We start from the raw sequence: 17,509 nt of genomic DNA, 5'->3' as shown, positions 1-17,509 counted from the left end.
CGCTCCCTCCAACCTCCCAGCTGCTTTCTATAAAGATGGCTCCCTCATCAGGACTGAGCCTGCAGGTCACATGACCCTCCACCATGTGACCAGCTCTGATGAAGGCCTCTACAGGTGTAGCATCAGCGCTCATGGAGAGTCTCCATCCAGCAGCATCTCTGTCTCAGGTCAGCAGCTTCTCTGTCTGCTTCAACCTTCATCATGAGACCAGAACTAAACATTTACCTTTGGATCATTTCAGGGAGACTCACCAACCCTCCTCCTCCTCCCTCCTGTCCTCCACCTCCACCCACGTCTCCCACAGACCTCCAGTCTTCTCCCACCATGATCATCTTTCTCACATGTACCGTTGCTGTGGTTTTCCTCCACTTACTGGTTTTACTGGTCAGTCGATGTGTCTCCAGGAAACATGAAGGTGAGTCAGACCAGTGACTGGAGTCAGTGAGGCTTTCTGGATTAAATCAGAGAAACTCTCTCTAATCTCTTCTTTCCTCTCAACAACAGTTTATCTTCTGATTCTTTATTGTCTGAGAATCTTCTGCAGATTTCCACCAACATGAAGCTACAGTTTAAAACCATCTGAAGAGATTATCGTCCCAAAGAGCTGAATGTTGCTCTGTGTGTTGATTTCAGATCCCGGGTTTAATCTTCAGAAGCTCAGACACAGCGAAGGTAACTCCTCATTAGCTCTGGGCTTTTCTGAGGTCAAAGTTCAGGACCAGCTAGACACAAGACGTTTAAGATGTACCAACTTAAAACAAACTCTGCTTTTGGTTATAAACTAATAAGTTATTTTAAAAAGAAAATAATTGTATCTGTTTGCTGCATGATTGTTGAGTTTCCAGGAAATCTGCTTCAGTTTCATTTAAACAATAGTAATACATTCTATTTAAAAGGCGCCTTTCTGGACACTCAAGGTCACCGTACATAAAGATAAAAACACAATGTTAGAAACAAAGTCAAAACACAGAATAAAAACCATTTTAAAAAATACAGAGGCTGGGACAGGGAAATTGATATTGAAGAGAATAGGCAGTCTTAAACAGATGAGTTTTGAGTTGTGATTTGAAATGGAGAAGTGAGTCCGTGTTTCTAAGTAGGGGAGGTAGAGATTTCCAGAGCAGCTGAATGCTCTGCTCCCCATGGTGGTGAGACGGGCGGAAGGGACAGACAGGTGTAAAGCAGATGAGGACCTAAGAGCAAGGGAGGGGGTGGGAATGGACTGACAGATATGGGGGGGGGGGGGGGGGGGGGGGGGAGGTGGTGAAGGGCCTTAAATGTCACCATGAGAATTTTGTATTAAATGTGGAACTGCACGGGGAGCCAGTGGAGCTGTCAGAGGACCGGAGTGATGTGGTGGATAGAGGGAGTTCTTGTTATGATGCGAGCAGCTGAATTCTGGACCAGTTGTAGTTTATGGAGTGATTTCTGAGGAAGGCCAAAGAGGAAAGAGTTGCAGTAATCCAGTCGGGAGGTGACAAGGCTGTGGACCAGTATGGCAGCAGTGTGTGGGGTAAGGGAGGGACGGAGGCGGTTGATGTTTCTGTCAGGTTCAAACACCTAAAACATTCATTAACAACACAAGAAGGAGAGACAACAATGAGATTGGTTTTCAAATAATCTTGCAAGGAGATCGAACGGAGATGCTTAATACAGATGTCCAAATCCGATCTGAAGCAAATCCGTCGCCTCCTCTCTATTTATTAGGAAAGGGAATCCCTGGTTCCATTTTGAATCTAAGGTGTAGGGATAAGCAAAATAACTGTGACCTTCCAGATAAAACCAAGCAGTTCACACAGTGCAGCACTCCAGATGGCTGAGTAGAGTTCATAAAAACACTTATCATAGTCACAACATATTTCTCTGCTTTCTGCAGGCCTTCTGCAAATATAAGAGAGAGATCTAAAACCTTAAAACTTCTTAGTAGTAAAGAGTAAATATATATGATAAATGAAATGAAAATAGTAAATAACATAAAATATGTAGACATAGTAATAATAATTCTATCAGTTTCTTAAGTGGAAGCAGGCAGACCGGGTAATGTTATTGATATGAGATTGAAAAGATAGGGTGCTATCGAGGATGACACCCAGACTCTTAACCTGGGGGGAGGGGGAGATGGAGGAACTGTCAATAATAAGTGGCAAACTGTCGGTTTTGGAAAGAGTTGATTTGGTGCCGATGAGGAGAACCTCAGTTTTACTACTGTTTAATTGAAGGAAGTTGTTAGTGAACCAGGCTTTTATTTCACAGATGCAATCTGTGAGGGAGGTGGGGGGAAGAGAGGACAATGGTTGTGTGGAGAGGTAGAGCTGGGTGTCATCGGCATAGCAATGGAAGTGGATGTTAAATTTGAGGAAGATATTGCCAAGGGGAAGGAGGTAGATGATGAAGAGGAGGGGCCCCGAGTACAGAGCCCTGGGGCACGCCTGAGGTGAGGGGGGAGGGGGTGGATTTGAGGGTCTTCAGTTGAATGAACTGAGTGCGGTCAGAGAAGTAGGAAATAAACCAGTCCAACGGAGTGTTAGTGATGCCAGTGGAAGAAAGCCTTCTGAGGAGGGTGGTGTGACAGATGGTGTCAAAGGCTGCACTCAGGTCGAGGAGGATGAGGATGGTGAGTAGTCCAGAATCAGATGCCATGAGGAGGTCACTGGTGATTTTGATGAGTGCTGTTTCAGTGCTATGGAGAAACCAGACTGAAATTCTTCATACAGGCTGTTGGCAGATAGGTGAGAATGGAGCTGGGAGGCAACAGTTTTTTCAAGAATTTTGGAAATGAAGGGTAAATTGGAGATAGGACAGAGGTTGTTGAGGTTGATGGGGTCGGCACCAGGTTTTTTTTACAATCAGGGTGATGGCAGCAGTTTTGAGAAGTGTAGGGACAGTTCCAGTGGTGAGGGAGGTTCGGATGATAGCGGAGATGAGGGGAACCAGAGAGGGGAGGCAGGTTTTGACAAGTTGTGTTGGGGAGGGGTCCAGTTGACAGGTGGATGGTTTGGATTTCTGGATGAGCTCTGTGATTTCTGAGACAGTGGGAAGATGGAAGGAGGAGAACGACTGTGTATGTGGGGGGAGATCTGCTGAGGTCCTGAGATGAGGCTTTGATCCAAGGTTCTGGTGAATGTTCTTGATTTTTCCTGTGAAATATGGCATGATGTTATTGCAGAAGGAGGTTGTGTGAAGGTGCGGGGGGAAAGAGTCCTGGGGTTTGGTGGTATTGTTGAGTATAGAGGAAAGTGACTCAGAGCTATGTTGATTGGCAGTGATTAAGATGGAGTAGTACTGTGATTTAGTGCTGGCAATGGAGTCCTTATAGTGAATAATGTGATTATTGTACATTTCTTTGTGTATAGTGAGACCAGTTTTTCTATAAAGTCCATCAAGTTGCCGCCCTTTGGCTTTCATGCATCAGAGATTGGGGACGAACCAGGGGGCGGAGCAAGTGAGTCAAGAACATTATGGAGACCAGTGTTGTAGTGAAAGACCAGATCATCAGGGGTTAGCAGATTATTGAAGTCAAGGAGGCAGGAAGAGTTGATACTTAAAATAGTAATGTAATATCATCTTTATTGTCATTGAAACATACATTGAAACATACATTACAACGAAATTTGTTCTCTGCTTTTAACCCATCACCCTTGGGGAGCAGTGGGCTGCCATGTGCGGCGCCCTGGAAGCATTCTGGGGTTAAGGGTCTTGCTCAGGGACCCAGAGTGCAGGCGCTGGGGATCGTACTGGGTACTTGCATCCTTCTCTGAGTGCAAGCGCGCTGCTCTAACCACTAGGCCAACACTCCCCAGGGGGGAGGGATCAATGTTCTTTATGTTCCGGAAAGATATGAGGCAGGATGTTTTAGAGATAGAGTAAGATTCACTCCAAATGAGAGGAGAAAATGCTCAGTTATGGGGGGCTCATCAGCTGTTACGTCGTGGGGGATGATGCCTGAGCAGCAGATTAATTCCAGAATATGTCTTTTGGAGTGTGTGGGGGTAGTGGTGTATTGCTGATATCCAAAACTCTCTAGACAGGAAGTAAAGTCTTTGGTGAGAGGCAAATTGGTATTGTCCATGTGGATATTGAAATCCCCCAGCAGAATTAAGTTTGGTGAGAGAGAGGATAGGTGGGTAAGAAAATCAGCAAAAAGCACTATTCGGGTTTTGGGGGGGTAGACAGCAGCAGTGATGGTTGGAGTTGGACCAGATAGCTTGCAGACTGTGGATTCAAATGTGCTAGAGACTGGTGCAGATTCCGGTGAGACTCTCCAATACCCGCGATGAATTATCACAAGACCTCCTCTGTGACCAGAACCACGGGGTTGAGAGATGTCAACAAACCCATTAGGAGTGGAATCATTGAGCTGAGAGTAGTCTTGGGGCTGTTGCCAGGTCTCGGTTAAACAGAGAAAGTCCAGCTTACAGTCAGTGATGACGTCCTGAATGAGATGTCCCTTGCTTGTCAGTGAGCTGATGTTAGGCAGACCAAAGTTGAGTGCGGTGTTGTCACAGCTGGTGGTGGTGCTAGCCGACCAAGCTAGGCGGGCTAGCACGCTGTGGTTGACAGACCGGCTGGTGGAGCATAGAGGGCAACGAATCCACCGTCTGGAGCTGGACCAGATGGATTTTATTGCTGTTGAACTGTTGTGGTGGACAATCCAGCGGGAGCCTCGGTGGATGTATCTCCGGCGAGGCTGGAAGGTGATGTCCTGGTGAAGGCGGAGTGCCTCGGGTGCAGGTCCAAGCCGGAGCAAGTTAGCGGCTGAATACAAGTAGGATGTATGTCCTGCCGGTCCACATTATTAACGAGGACTCGGGCAGCAGAAACAGCAAAAAAAAAAAAAAAAAGCCCATGTGAGGCTCAAACCGGAGCAGGACAGGTGAGCTACCGATAGTAACCTCGCTGGGACTCACACAAACTGTAGTGCCGGCGAAGCGTGGTCGTATTCCCAGCAAAGATAATTGCACTGTCCAAAGTTAAAAAAAGTTAAAAAGTTACCAGTGAGCGAAGGCAGCAGGCAGCAAAATACAAAAAATACCAGTGAACAGCGGCAGTAAGTGGTGCCAGTGTTCACACATGCCGTGTCAGATTATGTGGTATTTTCATCAAATACAAAAGTTTACAAACCCAAAATTACTGCATTACTACAGCTTCTGACCATTTATAAAGACAAATTTAAGAAAACTAAATTTAGTAAAGAAGTGAAAGTTAGCTGTTATCTCTGCTAATGGCCAACATGCTGCATGCAGACTGAGCATGCTCAGAGACAGAAACCATGCAGAGACTCATGAAGCAGAGCAGATGTTAGCAGGCAGCAGCTTACTGGGAACACTGGGAGGACTGAAATGGTTTCTGGGTCCTGAGGTCATTGTGACCTGCAGACATGAACATGACGACCATCCAGCTGCTGGAAGTTATCAGCAGTATGATCATAAAACAGGTCAAACACTTCTAGCACTGCTGGAACCACAGAGTGTGAACATTTCTCAGTTTAAAATGCTTCCACTAACATGAATTCATATTTTAGGTGAATTGCTGTAAAGTTTTAATCTGCAGGAGGTTTAGTTGCTGAAGGCTGGTAGAGTTGTTGCTCTGCAGGTTGAGGACATTCTGTCAACGTCTCTGTGGTCGTCCAGCTTCCTGGTCTGGATGAAAACAGCTGAAGGAGGACCTGCAGGTGTTTAGCTGTAGGTCTGCTGATGTTAAAACTAGTTAAAACGAGCAGATTTGAGCTTATTTCAGTCATTCTGTGCCCACATTGAAGTGTTACTGCTCTACAGAACAGTATTAATCACCCTGGGTTCTGCTTAGTGCTGCATGTAGCGTGTGGATGGAGATAAACCACAACAGCTTCCTGCTGCTGATTGGTCAGAACCAAGCAGGTGTTGAACAGACAGACTCAGACCAGGCTGAAAGCAGCTCTGAGCTGCAGAGTTTCCACCTCCATGTGGTCTGATGGTGGTTATTTTTCTCTGTTTTCTACCTTTCAGCAGCAGAGATCTGCTTTGTGGTTCATAAACCAACATAAACACATTTAGTTTGTTAGAAGCAGCAGCAGCAGAGCAGCAGCTGATGACATCAGAGGAGCATTAAATGACTCTCTGTCCTGTTAAACAACCACATCAGTGGTTTTAGTGAACTGAAGTCCTGCCTGCTGAGAACAGGCCTGCAGCTCCAGCCTCTGCAGTAATCTGAGCCTTTTCTGTTGCAGGAACTTCTACATGTGTGGTTTACTCAGCAGTGAGGACAGGAGACGTCCATCAGGGCCAGATCATCTGCAGAGCAACCAGGAGCAGAGACCCAGCTGCTCCTCTGCTGGATAAAGTTTGATGTTTTATTGATGCTCATGAAATAAATGTTCACATACTGACTGGAGTTAGAAAGAAATCCAGTTTTAGTCAGAACTGATGTGTGACTGTCTCAGATTCTTCATCCTGGTGCATCACAGCTCCAGTGATGTTTTCCTGAAGCTCCAGGCTGAGGTGACCTGTGAACATCTAGATGCTTTAAACCAGGTCATCTCCTGCAGCTCTGAGGAGATCACCTTCTGAGACAGAGACTGTACCCAGATAACATAAAACACAGAAAGGATTTACACATTTTGTTCTATGTATAAATAAATTAAATAAATTGATTTCACTGACTAAACATCTCCTGAGAAGCGTGCAAAATAATCTTTAAGGTCCAGTAAGACTCCTACCAAAGTCAGATATCAGTCCCTTTTTTCAATAATATGACTTACTGTGCTGCATGAATTCATCACTAATCACTCCTTAAATGATGGATTCATGCCTGCAGAAAATTCTCTGCTATGATGTTAAGCCTTCATTTACAGAGGAGAACAATCAAACACCAGCAGGTGGAGACCGTGGTTGTCCTGCAGGACAAAAAGCAGAACAAAGCTAAACTTCACAGGCAGAGGGAGACAGAGAACAGGGAGGAACATCCCTGGCGTCAGAAACTGCTGTTCATCTCTGAGACTCCATGAAGAACCTGATAGATCCACCATGAAGGTCCACCAGGACCTCTGGGACTGTATATATAATATACAGAGACTCTAGAACTCAGTTTGAGGACATTTACCATCAACTCTGCTGAGATTGAGTTGTTGAAGTTCTTTTATGACGACTCAGCATTTCAGACAGAGCAGCAGGTTAGATTAGAGACAGAGTTTGTAGAAGGTGGAGTCGGTGTTAATGTTTGATTCTTTTAGCATGAAACAGGATCTGAGGCTTGTTAGTCAGACCAAAGGTTTCTCCATAAACTTGTAAAACTCAACTTAAACGTCACGTTTTCATTAGCTGGAAGCAGAAAACTATGATAATAAACAGATTGTAGAAGAGAAAAGCCATCAGATAACCAAAGTTAGATTCCTCCTGGTTGTAATATTTATCTTTATTAAACCTTTCTGCCAAAACGGCTATAAAGTTTATAGCTAAACTCCGTCTCTCCCAAGTCTTCTTTAAGCTAAAGCTTCAGTTTTAGACCTATTTCCTTGTAGCGTGTACTCCTGACGTGTTTCTAAGCAAAGACTGCAGAGAAATGTCAATAACAACAAGAGGGGACTCTCTAAAGCCAGAGACTCTCATAAGGCTCCTCCCTCAGTGAACCAGGCTGTGTTCATTGCTCACCTCAGCAATAGAGCCAGGATTCAGCAGGCAGACAGTGAGGGAGAGCCTCTGTCTCTGCCATTTTTCAGAGGTAGATATTTCCAGTCAGGCATATAAAAGCCTTCAGCCTTCTCTGATTGTCACAGAGCACAATCTACGGCTGTCTCTGAGTGTTTGTCCTGAGAACGGCACAAGGCCAGAGACAACTTGTTGGTAAAATGAAACATTTGATGTTGTTGCTTTATTTTTATTCATTTATTAAAAACATAAACCTGGTCTGGTGGTGTTTTTATTCACTTTTATGTTGTTTAAGAGAATCAAAGTCTTCTCTGAGTTTTGTTCACTTTAACTGACGGATATCAGTCAGTCACCAAACACTGTTTTCTAACACGTCTTTTTCATTAATTTTTTTATTTTATTAATATGAAATAATGGAGTGGAGATGAAAATGTCTTCCTGAAAGAATGAGCTCATTATTCTGGTAGAACCTGGGTTCTACTGTAGAACATTACACAGGATTAGTGACGCTCTAGTGGCTCATTTATGATGGTTAATGCTGTTTCCTGTAATCAGCTTTAGAAAATGTGTTATTTAAGTATTTTACATATTCCTCTATCAAAGTGTGAGAACACGTTCCGTCTCTTTAAGAGACGTTCTCAGGACTATCAACAGAGAACCTCATGTTTCAGCTGTGTGAAGCTTCCTGTTCCTCTGTTAAAACATGAGAACCAATGAATCTACAAAGATTTTACTCTTTATTCCTTTCATCATAACTCCTGTGAATTTGTTCATATTTGCTGTAGATTATAGAGACCTGAGTTCCTTCCTGAGAGAACCTGCAGTTATGTCACCTTAATGTAGGATTCATAACTTTATTCCCTCTAGATACGGCAGATTTTAGTTGACTTTGACAAAACAGACGATAAACAACAAAATCAACAGCAAACTAAAAGTGTTATTTTCCATTACTGATGTAAAGTTGAAGGCTGTTAATTGATTTTTAACTTGGTTCTCCAGATTATTTTAGCATGAAACCTGAGGTCTGCTGTTCAGACTAAAAGATTATTCAACAAACAGCCTTTAAACAGGTATTAATCAAAGTTTAAATGTATTTCAGAATAAAAGTATTTTAATTGGTCTGATGTAACGTTCTGACCTTAAATGAACTGGAAGCAGAAATAAATTCTGATAATAGAAAGAAATAAAAGGTGGAAAACATCAGTTAAACAAAGATTTAATGTTTATACTGAAACTCTCCTGACAAACAGGTTTAATGTTTTTAACTAAACTCAGGGTCTCTCACATCTTATTTGCTGTTTTTCATGTTAATCTTCCAGTTTTGAACCAAACTTACTTGTATTTATATCAGCCTGTAAAAGAGATTAAATCTGCCGCCGTGGCTTCAAGCAAAGATGTAGATAATTACAGATAATAACAAGCTTAGACGTGATAAACCCAGAGAACGTTCCTCTGTGTGTTCATGGATCTCCTCAGCAGTAAACAGGTTCCAGCAGGCAGAGAATGAGGAAGTGAACCTGCTTCTAACATTTTCATCATAAAAACACGACTTCAAGCTGCAGCTTCCAGAATCGATGTCAGCATGTTTCACTTTGAGGACCTGAAGTTGGTATTTGTTCAAAGTTAGCTGCCTGATGTTAAAGTTTAACTTTAAAGTTACGCTGACCATGTCCATCCCTTCATGACCACAGTGGACCATCTTCTGATGGCTGCTTCTAGCAGGAGAACACATCATGTCATAAAGCAGGAATCATCTCAGACTGGTTTCTTGAACATGGCAACATTCACTAATTTTTTTATAAAAAAAAAAAAAAAAACATTCACTCAGAAATATTTCTTTCCTTTCCTATAATCTGAGTCTGAATTGTCACTAAGGGCAGAAAGTTGTTGTTTTCTTCTGGCTCAGGCTTGTGGCTAAACAGATATTTTACCTTCCCCCACCCTGCAGCTGCAGATTACAGAATCTGTAATCTGATCCTCATGATTTGAATTTCAAATGTTGATGGAAATCAGGTCTAACGTCACCATGGCACCTTTTTTTTTTTTACAGCTGCTGGCTGTGATCCAAGTTATACAATGAAAGTCAAACATATGAAATCAACACTGATCAATGAACAGAACATGTTTTCTTAGTTTTTATGCTGCACTTTGTTGTGAGGCAGAAGCATCAGGATGAATTCAGTGTAATCTCTGTTTTCTGCCTGGTTCTGGTCTCTGCTGAGGACAGCAGTCTGGTTAGAGCAGATGGGAGCAGATCTGCAGGAAGAGAGACAAAGAAAAGCCTCCTCTGTTAACTACGGGGTCATTACCAGTAAACAAAGTTTCTACTAACAGGTGAAACCAGTTTAACTGCAGCATGTTTTACATTAGCTGTGAGTCAGCAGTTGTTTATTAGTCTTTTCATGCCAGGAACCAGCTGCATTCTCTGCATTGTGTAGAAAGATCAGAGCAAACGCTGGTGAGAAGAAACAAATGTCAATAATTCAGACTAAACCCTAAAAGTTTCTGCTTTAACTAGAATACATCAAGAAGATCCACATTTACAGCAGGTGGAAGATGAGGCTGCTGGAAATCTGACATCATCATTGAGCTGACTGCTGATTGGCTGCAGGTTAGAGCTACAGTCTGAAAACCTTTAAGCAACATTTCAACATGAAGGTTTGACCACAAAATTAATGTTTTACTTTACTACAAGAATATCATGGACATACCTGAGCCTGAAATTACCTCTGGGAAGGTTAAAACCACTATGTTGGTGTTAAAGTTACTGACAGATTCCTGAATGTTAGAGACAGACATCATGGAGGTTGTGTAACTATTTCACTCATTCATGAAACCCGTGTTTCATTTTACGGGGGCAATATGTGCACATATCCTGCTTTAAAGAAGACAGAGGAGTGAATCTGAGATAGTTTGAATGAATGTAAAACTAGTTCTGCTTACATGGACATGTATATAAATATTCACTGCCTGACCAAAATTAAAAGCTCCACCTGGATTTGATAAAATTATTCAACACTAACAATTATCTTATTGGATAATTAGTGCAGGGTGATCATCTGCAGCAGGAAGCAAGTTATTTAACCACAGCTGATGGAGGGAGTAGCTTCTCATTTCCTAAATGAAGCCACATACTGTGGTCATGGAAAAGGTGTTAATCTGTTTAAGGGTCAAAAAATTGGCTCACAGTGCTTATTTTTTGTTACTTTCTGCACATTTCGATGTCACGAGGGGAGATCCATTTTAGAATAAACAATCACCAACCAGGCCTGGTTTTCCTCCCTTCTTCAGACTGAGTCAGAATCAGACATACTTTAATAATCCCAGAGGGAAATCTAGACAGTAATTATGGCCACAGCCTGCAGTCTACCACTACTGCTGGTTATTAACTTGGTGATAGTAAATCAATTAAAGAACATCACAAGTGCATCACATTTCCAAGCAGGTAAAACTGCTTGGAAATGTGATGCACTTGGAAATTACATTAAAAAGAACAATTTCTATAGTGTCTATTTACATTTCATCCGTAGTGGATTATAATAACAATCTTTGTATTTAAATTATGAGCAGATGAATGTTTGCAGAACATTCATATTCAAACATCTATAAAGGGTGAGCCCAGAGGAATTTACTGACAATAATTAAGCTCTGTTCAAACACGTCTTTGAGTCTTTGCACAAACAGGACAAGCCTGTTCCCACAAACACAGAGATTACTGAGGAATAAAAGCTGTCTTTACTGAAGGCCGTTTAGTCAACCCTTCCCTTTCAGTTCAAACTGTAAACATCACTGAAGCTGTAAAAGCAGAGAGAAGCTGATAACCTCCATAATATTAACTCTGGCTGAACTCTTTAGGATCCATTTCTCTGGTGTTCAGGAAGAAAAGCTGAGGTGAGACGATGAATCTAAGCCAAAGTCAGAGTCTCTGTTAGAGGAAGTAAAACTGTCTGCAGAGTCTGACTAACAACTGGAAGCTGCTGGTCACATTATTACAGCTCCTGTCCCTGAGGGACAACATGTCCTCCCCTCATCATGGAGGAGTTTGTCTCTCTGCAGAAACCACCGTTTGCTCTTCATGGCATGTTTCCTTTACTGTTGAACTTGAAGCTCAGAGGGACTTTTAGTGAGCTCAACATGATTAAACCACCAGACTCTGTCCTTCAGACCTTTATCAGATCTACTTTTATCACCAGGATGTCTATGTTTAAAATCTCGGGGAGTCTTGCTTTTTGTTTTTTTGTTCTGAGTTTGTGATAAAGCAGGAGTTTTCTGGCTCAATTTGCCACACATTCCTCCATCTGATTGAGCACTAAACTTAATCAAAGAATCTCTTAAGATCGTATTTTGGTGTAAATCTGATCTTGCAAAGCCTCTGAAATCACAGCTCCGAGTTTCCACTTTTCAACCAAAACAACAATGTCTAAATCTTTATGTTGCATCCAGACCTGTTAAATTAGATAGATAGATAGATAGATAGATAGATAGATAGATTGATAGATAGATAGCTTAATTGTCGTTCTGTGTGCACAAAGTGCACACAGAACGACAATTTTGTTTGCATACAGCTTGAAAAAAACACTCTAGAAATCACAATAAAAATCACAGATTGCACTATTTTTCAGGATAAAGATGCAGCAGTAATTTATGTAAACAATTGAGATGTAAAACAATGTAACAAAGTAGACATATAATTGTTAATATAAATTAACAATTATACGCCTGTATGGATGCATATAGAAAACACCAAGAGTGAGAGTGCATTTACATCTTATGTCGATTAAAGTGCAGAATTTATGTATTTACTGTAACCAGTGGATTTTGATAGAGGAATAAGTGTGTTATTCACTGTTGGGATATTTGAAGACACCAGTTTGATTGTTTAACAATCCATAAAAATAAAATAATAAAATAAATAAATCAAACAGAATGCTCTGGTAGAGGACCTGAGATTGAGAAATATAGAACCATCCACCTGCTCAGGAGTACAAGGGGTGGGTGAGAGAGCAGCTTTTTATATATAAAGTGTGATAATACACATTATAAATGTGTGGTAATCTGCCTATATATTGGTGGCCACTGTGGCTTGGTGGGTTGAGTTGTCGTCTGGCAACCTGAGGGTTGAGGGTTTGATTTCAGCTTCCCCCTGCCACATGTCGATGTGCCCCTAGGCAAGGCACTTAACCCCAAGTTACCTACTGAGCTGTATCTCAGTGTATGAATGTGTGTGCATTAGTGAGAACGACTGGGTGAATGTGGCTATAGTGTACAGAGCTTTGGGTGGTCAGCATGACTGGAAAAGTGCTTTATAAGTTCAGTCCATTTACCATATTCTATCTGTGCACATTCTGAGGCAGTGTCTGTCTCAAAAGTAATTTCACCATTGTAACACATGGTGACAGTAAAGGTTCTTGATGGACTCTTAATAGTATTGTTTTAGTGTGTGTCCTATCGGGCAATGTGGCAATAAGAATTGTTGTCTTAATGCCAAAAAGAGCCCAACAGATTTTACCTTCACTAGTGGAGCATTAGTCCTGTGATAGACTAGTGACCTGTGCAGGGTGTACCTCGCCTCTCGTCCATTGACAGCTGGAGATAGGCACCAGCAACCCCTGTGACCCATGAGGGATAAGCGAGTAGGAAAATGGACTGATTACTGCTTTTGCCATAGTGCTTCGCTTTATTTGTACATGCAAGTCGCTTTATTCAAATTTATGCAGGGAATATTTCATGTTGTATGGACACTAAAACAAGAAGGTGAAAGAATAAAAAAAGGTGAAAAAAAATGAAAGAAAAAGGGTTTAACTTGTATTGTCTTTGTTTCTGTCACGTAATGACGTCACAGTTAGAGGGTTCTGAATTCAGCACAGCAGTCCAAAGCTCCTTTCCTTCCCACCATAGAGTTCTGACTGTTGACCCATGAAAGGTCAAGGAACAGGAGCTAGGAGCTGTTTTTAGAAGTATTCAGATGGAGTCAGAGCCTGAAAGAAGCTGATGTTAAATAAAAAAGCTGTCTTTTGTGTTGAAAGCAGCTTCTGGTTCAGACAGAGATGAAACCACAGCATCTTCAGCCTGTCTCTATTTAAAGTTCCTTATTTTACAGTTAAGGTTTTATTCTTTTACAATAAAGATTAGATTTTAAGTAGAGAAACATTACATTGTATACTCTACAAGGTGGAGAGAACATTGTGAGACTGATGAAAACATTTTCTGTCAGTCAGTTCTCTCTCATAAAGAGCAACAATAACTTAGTTTAAAATCAGGCCCAGAAGTCCTGGAACAAAGGCCTCTGGCAGGTTTTCTAACCAGACTGGTTCTGATGTGTGAACGGTTGAAGGTTTCATTAAATCTACTGCAGACACGTCTGAACAAGAAACACATCAGTTAATGACTGCTGTCAGAGAAATGAAGACATGAAACCTACAGTAACCCTTTCATGAGGCCACATGTGGCTCGGTAACTTTAAACCCAAACATCTCTGAAGCTGATAAAGAAACTAGTCATAAAATATGAACTAATGTTACTTCAGGCTTTCCTTTATTGTGTAACAAGCTGAATTTAAGCCTTGTCTGCAGCACGGTCTCCTTGTTATCAGATTGATCATTTATAGGCGACACAGGAGAGAAGACTCTGGTGTTTCACCTGGACCCTCTGGTCTACAGGTAAACAACAAACCTTAGACTGTTTAAACAGCTAATAATACACAGCAGTGGAGTCCATGCTCTGCAGAAACAAGCTTTACATACTGAGGATGAAGCTGAACCATAAAAAACTCAGCGGGAAAACCAGTGCTACCCTCATATTTCCAACACTCTGACTGAAACATCTGCATGGTGGTCACATCAGCACCCAGAAGCTAGAACTGACCCAGACTCTGAGGTTCTAAGGCACTGAGCTAAAGACAAGGTGATGTTCCAGCAAACATCAGATTTCTCCTGAGAGCAGCTGCAGTTGTTTCCTCTGCAGACTCAGAAGAGATATGGTGAGTTCTATGAGAATGAAAAACAAGAAGAACAACAACCAGACACACAATCTATAAAATATATTTATTATCTGATCAGACATCAACTTTTATCCAAAACAAAGTTTAACCTTTTACATTAAATACCCAGGCCTGGTTTTCCTCCCTGCTTCAGTCTAGACAGTAATAATGGCCACAGCCTGCTGCTGCCGTAAATCAATTACAGGACATCAGAGAATTCAATTATCTACAGAAGCTGCATGAAAGACACTGAACCTCCTGCCATGTTATTTCCATACAAGTTAAACTGTAGGATTAGATTATAATGAACTATTTCTATAGTGTCCATTTGCATACATTTTTCTAACTGATCAGTTAGAAAAACGTATGTTTCTTGAAGGCTCTAAATTCTTTTTTTGTACTATCAATAATGTTCTTGTTCTGCAAACATTCATCTGCTCATAGTTTAAATACAAAGATTGTTACTATAATCCACTATGGATGAAATGTTAGCACCAACCTGTGTGTGTTTTTTAATTACTTTAGTCAGACCCCCATCCCCTGGCTGAAGGCTCACAGAGGAGACTCTGAACCAAAGCAGCCAGGATCTGGAGGTCCCTGAAGCCCCTCTACCACGACAAGGTAGCAATTCTCAGAGGAGTCACATGATCAGTGCAGTGGAGACCACCAGCTCTGAATCTGATGAGATCAGCTGAGGAACAAGATACAGAACTGATCTCCTGTTTCCTCACTAGATCACTGATCTAATTCATTTTTGCCACATTGATAGTTAAAATATTTTATGGCTAATAATTCCTAGTTCTCATTGACTAAGGACAATGTTGATGAACACTGCGCTTTGCTTGATGCTTTTGCAGATACATTAAGTTTCAGTCGGGTCATTGGACCATCAAGAGGAGAAGACATCGACTTCTTGTTCTTCTTCCTGATAATTATTGCAAGAGCAATAATTAAAACAGTTAAAATAATCCCAGCACAGGCAGCAGCAACATAAAATAGAATGTTTCCAAGTGTGTCCTTTTCATCTTTGATCACTCCATCTTCTTTTTGTCCATTCCCTGCAGAAGAGAAGCAGGTGTTAGTCTGATCCATCAGGTAGGAGAAGACTGAAGAACATCATCTACTGATCTCAGACCAGCTGCTTCCTCCAGAGTCTCATCAACATCTGCAGGAACCTCCTGATCTGAGGAGGTTCTCACACCCAGAACCAGGAAGCTGCTGGAGGTTCTCATCCAGAGACTCACCTGGAGGGACTAGGTTCAGCTGGATGATTCTCTCTGAGGTCGCTCCATCAGTGTCACACCTGACACGACACACATATGTGCCACTGTCATCCTCTGTCATGTTGTGTAAAATCACATTGACATTTCCATCAGAACTGCTGAGGCTCTGCAGTTCAGTTCTGCCTTTGAAACGTGGATTCTGGAACTGCTCATAAATCCTGTCATCCCTGTAGACCAGAACATATTCTGGATCCAGGTCTGGTCGGATCAACTTCAGAAACGTGACTGTGCAGTTCTTAGAGCCTTTACATGGCAGAATGACGTTCTGTCCAGGTTCTGCTTTGATTGTTCTCTGATCTGCAGGAGAAGGTAGAAATAAATCAGAGTTTAGCTCCTTAGTGGGATGGATGGATGGGCATACATGGGTTTTATTACAGTATTAGAATTATTTTTTTGTTAAAATGTTAATTTTATTTTTTGTCTTTGTGTTCTTTGCTCATGCGCTGAAATCTAATCAATGATATTTACAAGTAGTTGATATATTTTATGGTTGCTCATGATCGTTAAATGGATTTCCAGACCATAACTCTTGGTTGTGAGAAAAAATCTGAACATAATGATTTTAAAGTGACTCATTCAGACTTTTCTGTGTAAAATGATGATGTAGTGGTTCATGAGAGATAGATTTATTTATGCCAGAAACAGTCATAAACATACTGCTAAATGATGTAAACAGAAAGAGCAGAATCAACATAGCAACAACAAAAACTAAGGAAAAAATATCAACAAGAAAACTATTAATTATCAGGTTTGACAGGTTTAGCTGTGGCCACCATTAGTACAGAGACATAATACCAGGAACAACAATAGCCTGGTTCTCTCTGTCCTGGTCTATAGAGAAGAGCTGAGCCCTTTTTAGGTTGTTAGAAAACTCTGAATGAAAATAATCTAAACTGGGCCAGATCTACATGTTTATATCAGTTATCAGTCGGTGTTAAAACCTCTAAAGTCCTTCTAAGAGTCCTTTTAGTCTCATTTGATCATTAAACTGGAAAAAACAAGGAAAAGCAGCCAGAACAGTCCAGCTAACAGCTGATGTCATAAAGACAACTAATGTCCTACTCACCCTGACACACGGACCAGCTGATCAGAGTCATCAGAAGAAACAACAGACGGGTGAGAACTTCCATAGTTTTTCTCCTCAGGTAGAATGAAAAATCTGCTGCTTATCGTAGAGCAGTTTTTGTATAATGTCAATAAATGAATCGTGTTTCTGATTCTAAATAATGCTTAATTAAACAAATGAGTTTAACTTTTAACACAAATCTAATGATGTTTTTTATTTTCTGAAGTAAATAGCTTTCTGCAGATGTAGCAGAAAGCTAGAATGAGTCCTGAGGTTCAGTTGCTGCTGATCTATTTATACAGTTTAAACCAGGAAGACACCCCCATACAAGCCACTCCTTTTTCTGGGAGGAGGACAAAGGAATGCTGCTCAGTTCTCTGTATAATGAGAAAAGTCGCCTATGATGACTTTCTAGTGACAAACAAATTACATAAAATATGTGTGTGAAACAAGACAAGTATACATTCTTTTAACCTGGAGTTATGTCTGCAAATGCTTTTCTCTGCCTCCATAGGGTTCAGTGAACCACTCACACGTCAGCGAGGCCACAGAAAATTGT

General features: G+C 41.3%; 1 long non-coding RNA gene and 1 other non-coding gene across 2 annotated transcripts; one reads left to right on the top strand and one right to left on the bottom strand.

Moving 5' to 3' along the window:
• The first annotated feature begins 279 nt into the window (after positions 1-279).
• On the top strand, positions 280-6,557 carry LOC118560819. The gene is made up of 3 exons (XR_004929603.1): positions 280-415; positions 634-672; positions 6,206-6,557. It is a non-coding gene; the product is annotated as an uncharacterized LOC118560819 (long non-coding RNA).
• Positions 6,558-14,651: 8,094 nt separating this feature from the next.
• On the bottom strand, positions 14,652-17,213 carry LOC105925013. Its single transcript, XR_004929598.1, has 3 exons — positions 16,951-17,213; positions 15,846-16,181; positions 14,652-15,659 (listed from the first exon to the last, which is right to left on the bottom strand). It is a non-coding gene; the product is annotated as an uncharacterized LOC105925013 (transcript).
• Between the last annotated feature and the right edge of the window lie 296 nt (positions 17,214-17,509).

This window comes from Fundulus heteroclitus, unplaced genomic scaffold (assembly GCF_011125445.2).
Source record: "Fundulus heteroclitus isolate FHET01 unplaced genomic scaffold, MU-UCD_Fhet_4.1 scaffold_49, whole genome shotgun sequence".
Lineage (NCBI taxonomy): Eukaryota > Metazoa > Chordata > Actinopteri > Cyprinodontiformes > Fundulidae > Fundulus > Fundulus heteroclitus.
The sequence above is the reverse complement of the archived record's forward strand: the minus strand, read 5'-3'. Positions and strand labels throughout refer to the sequence as shown.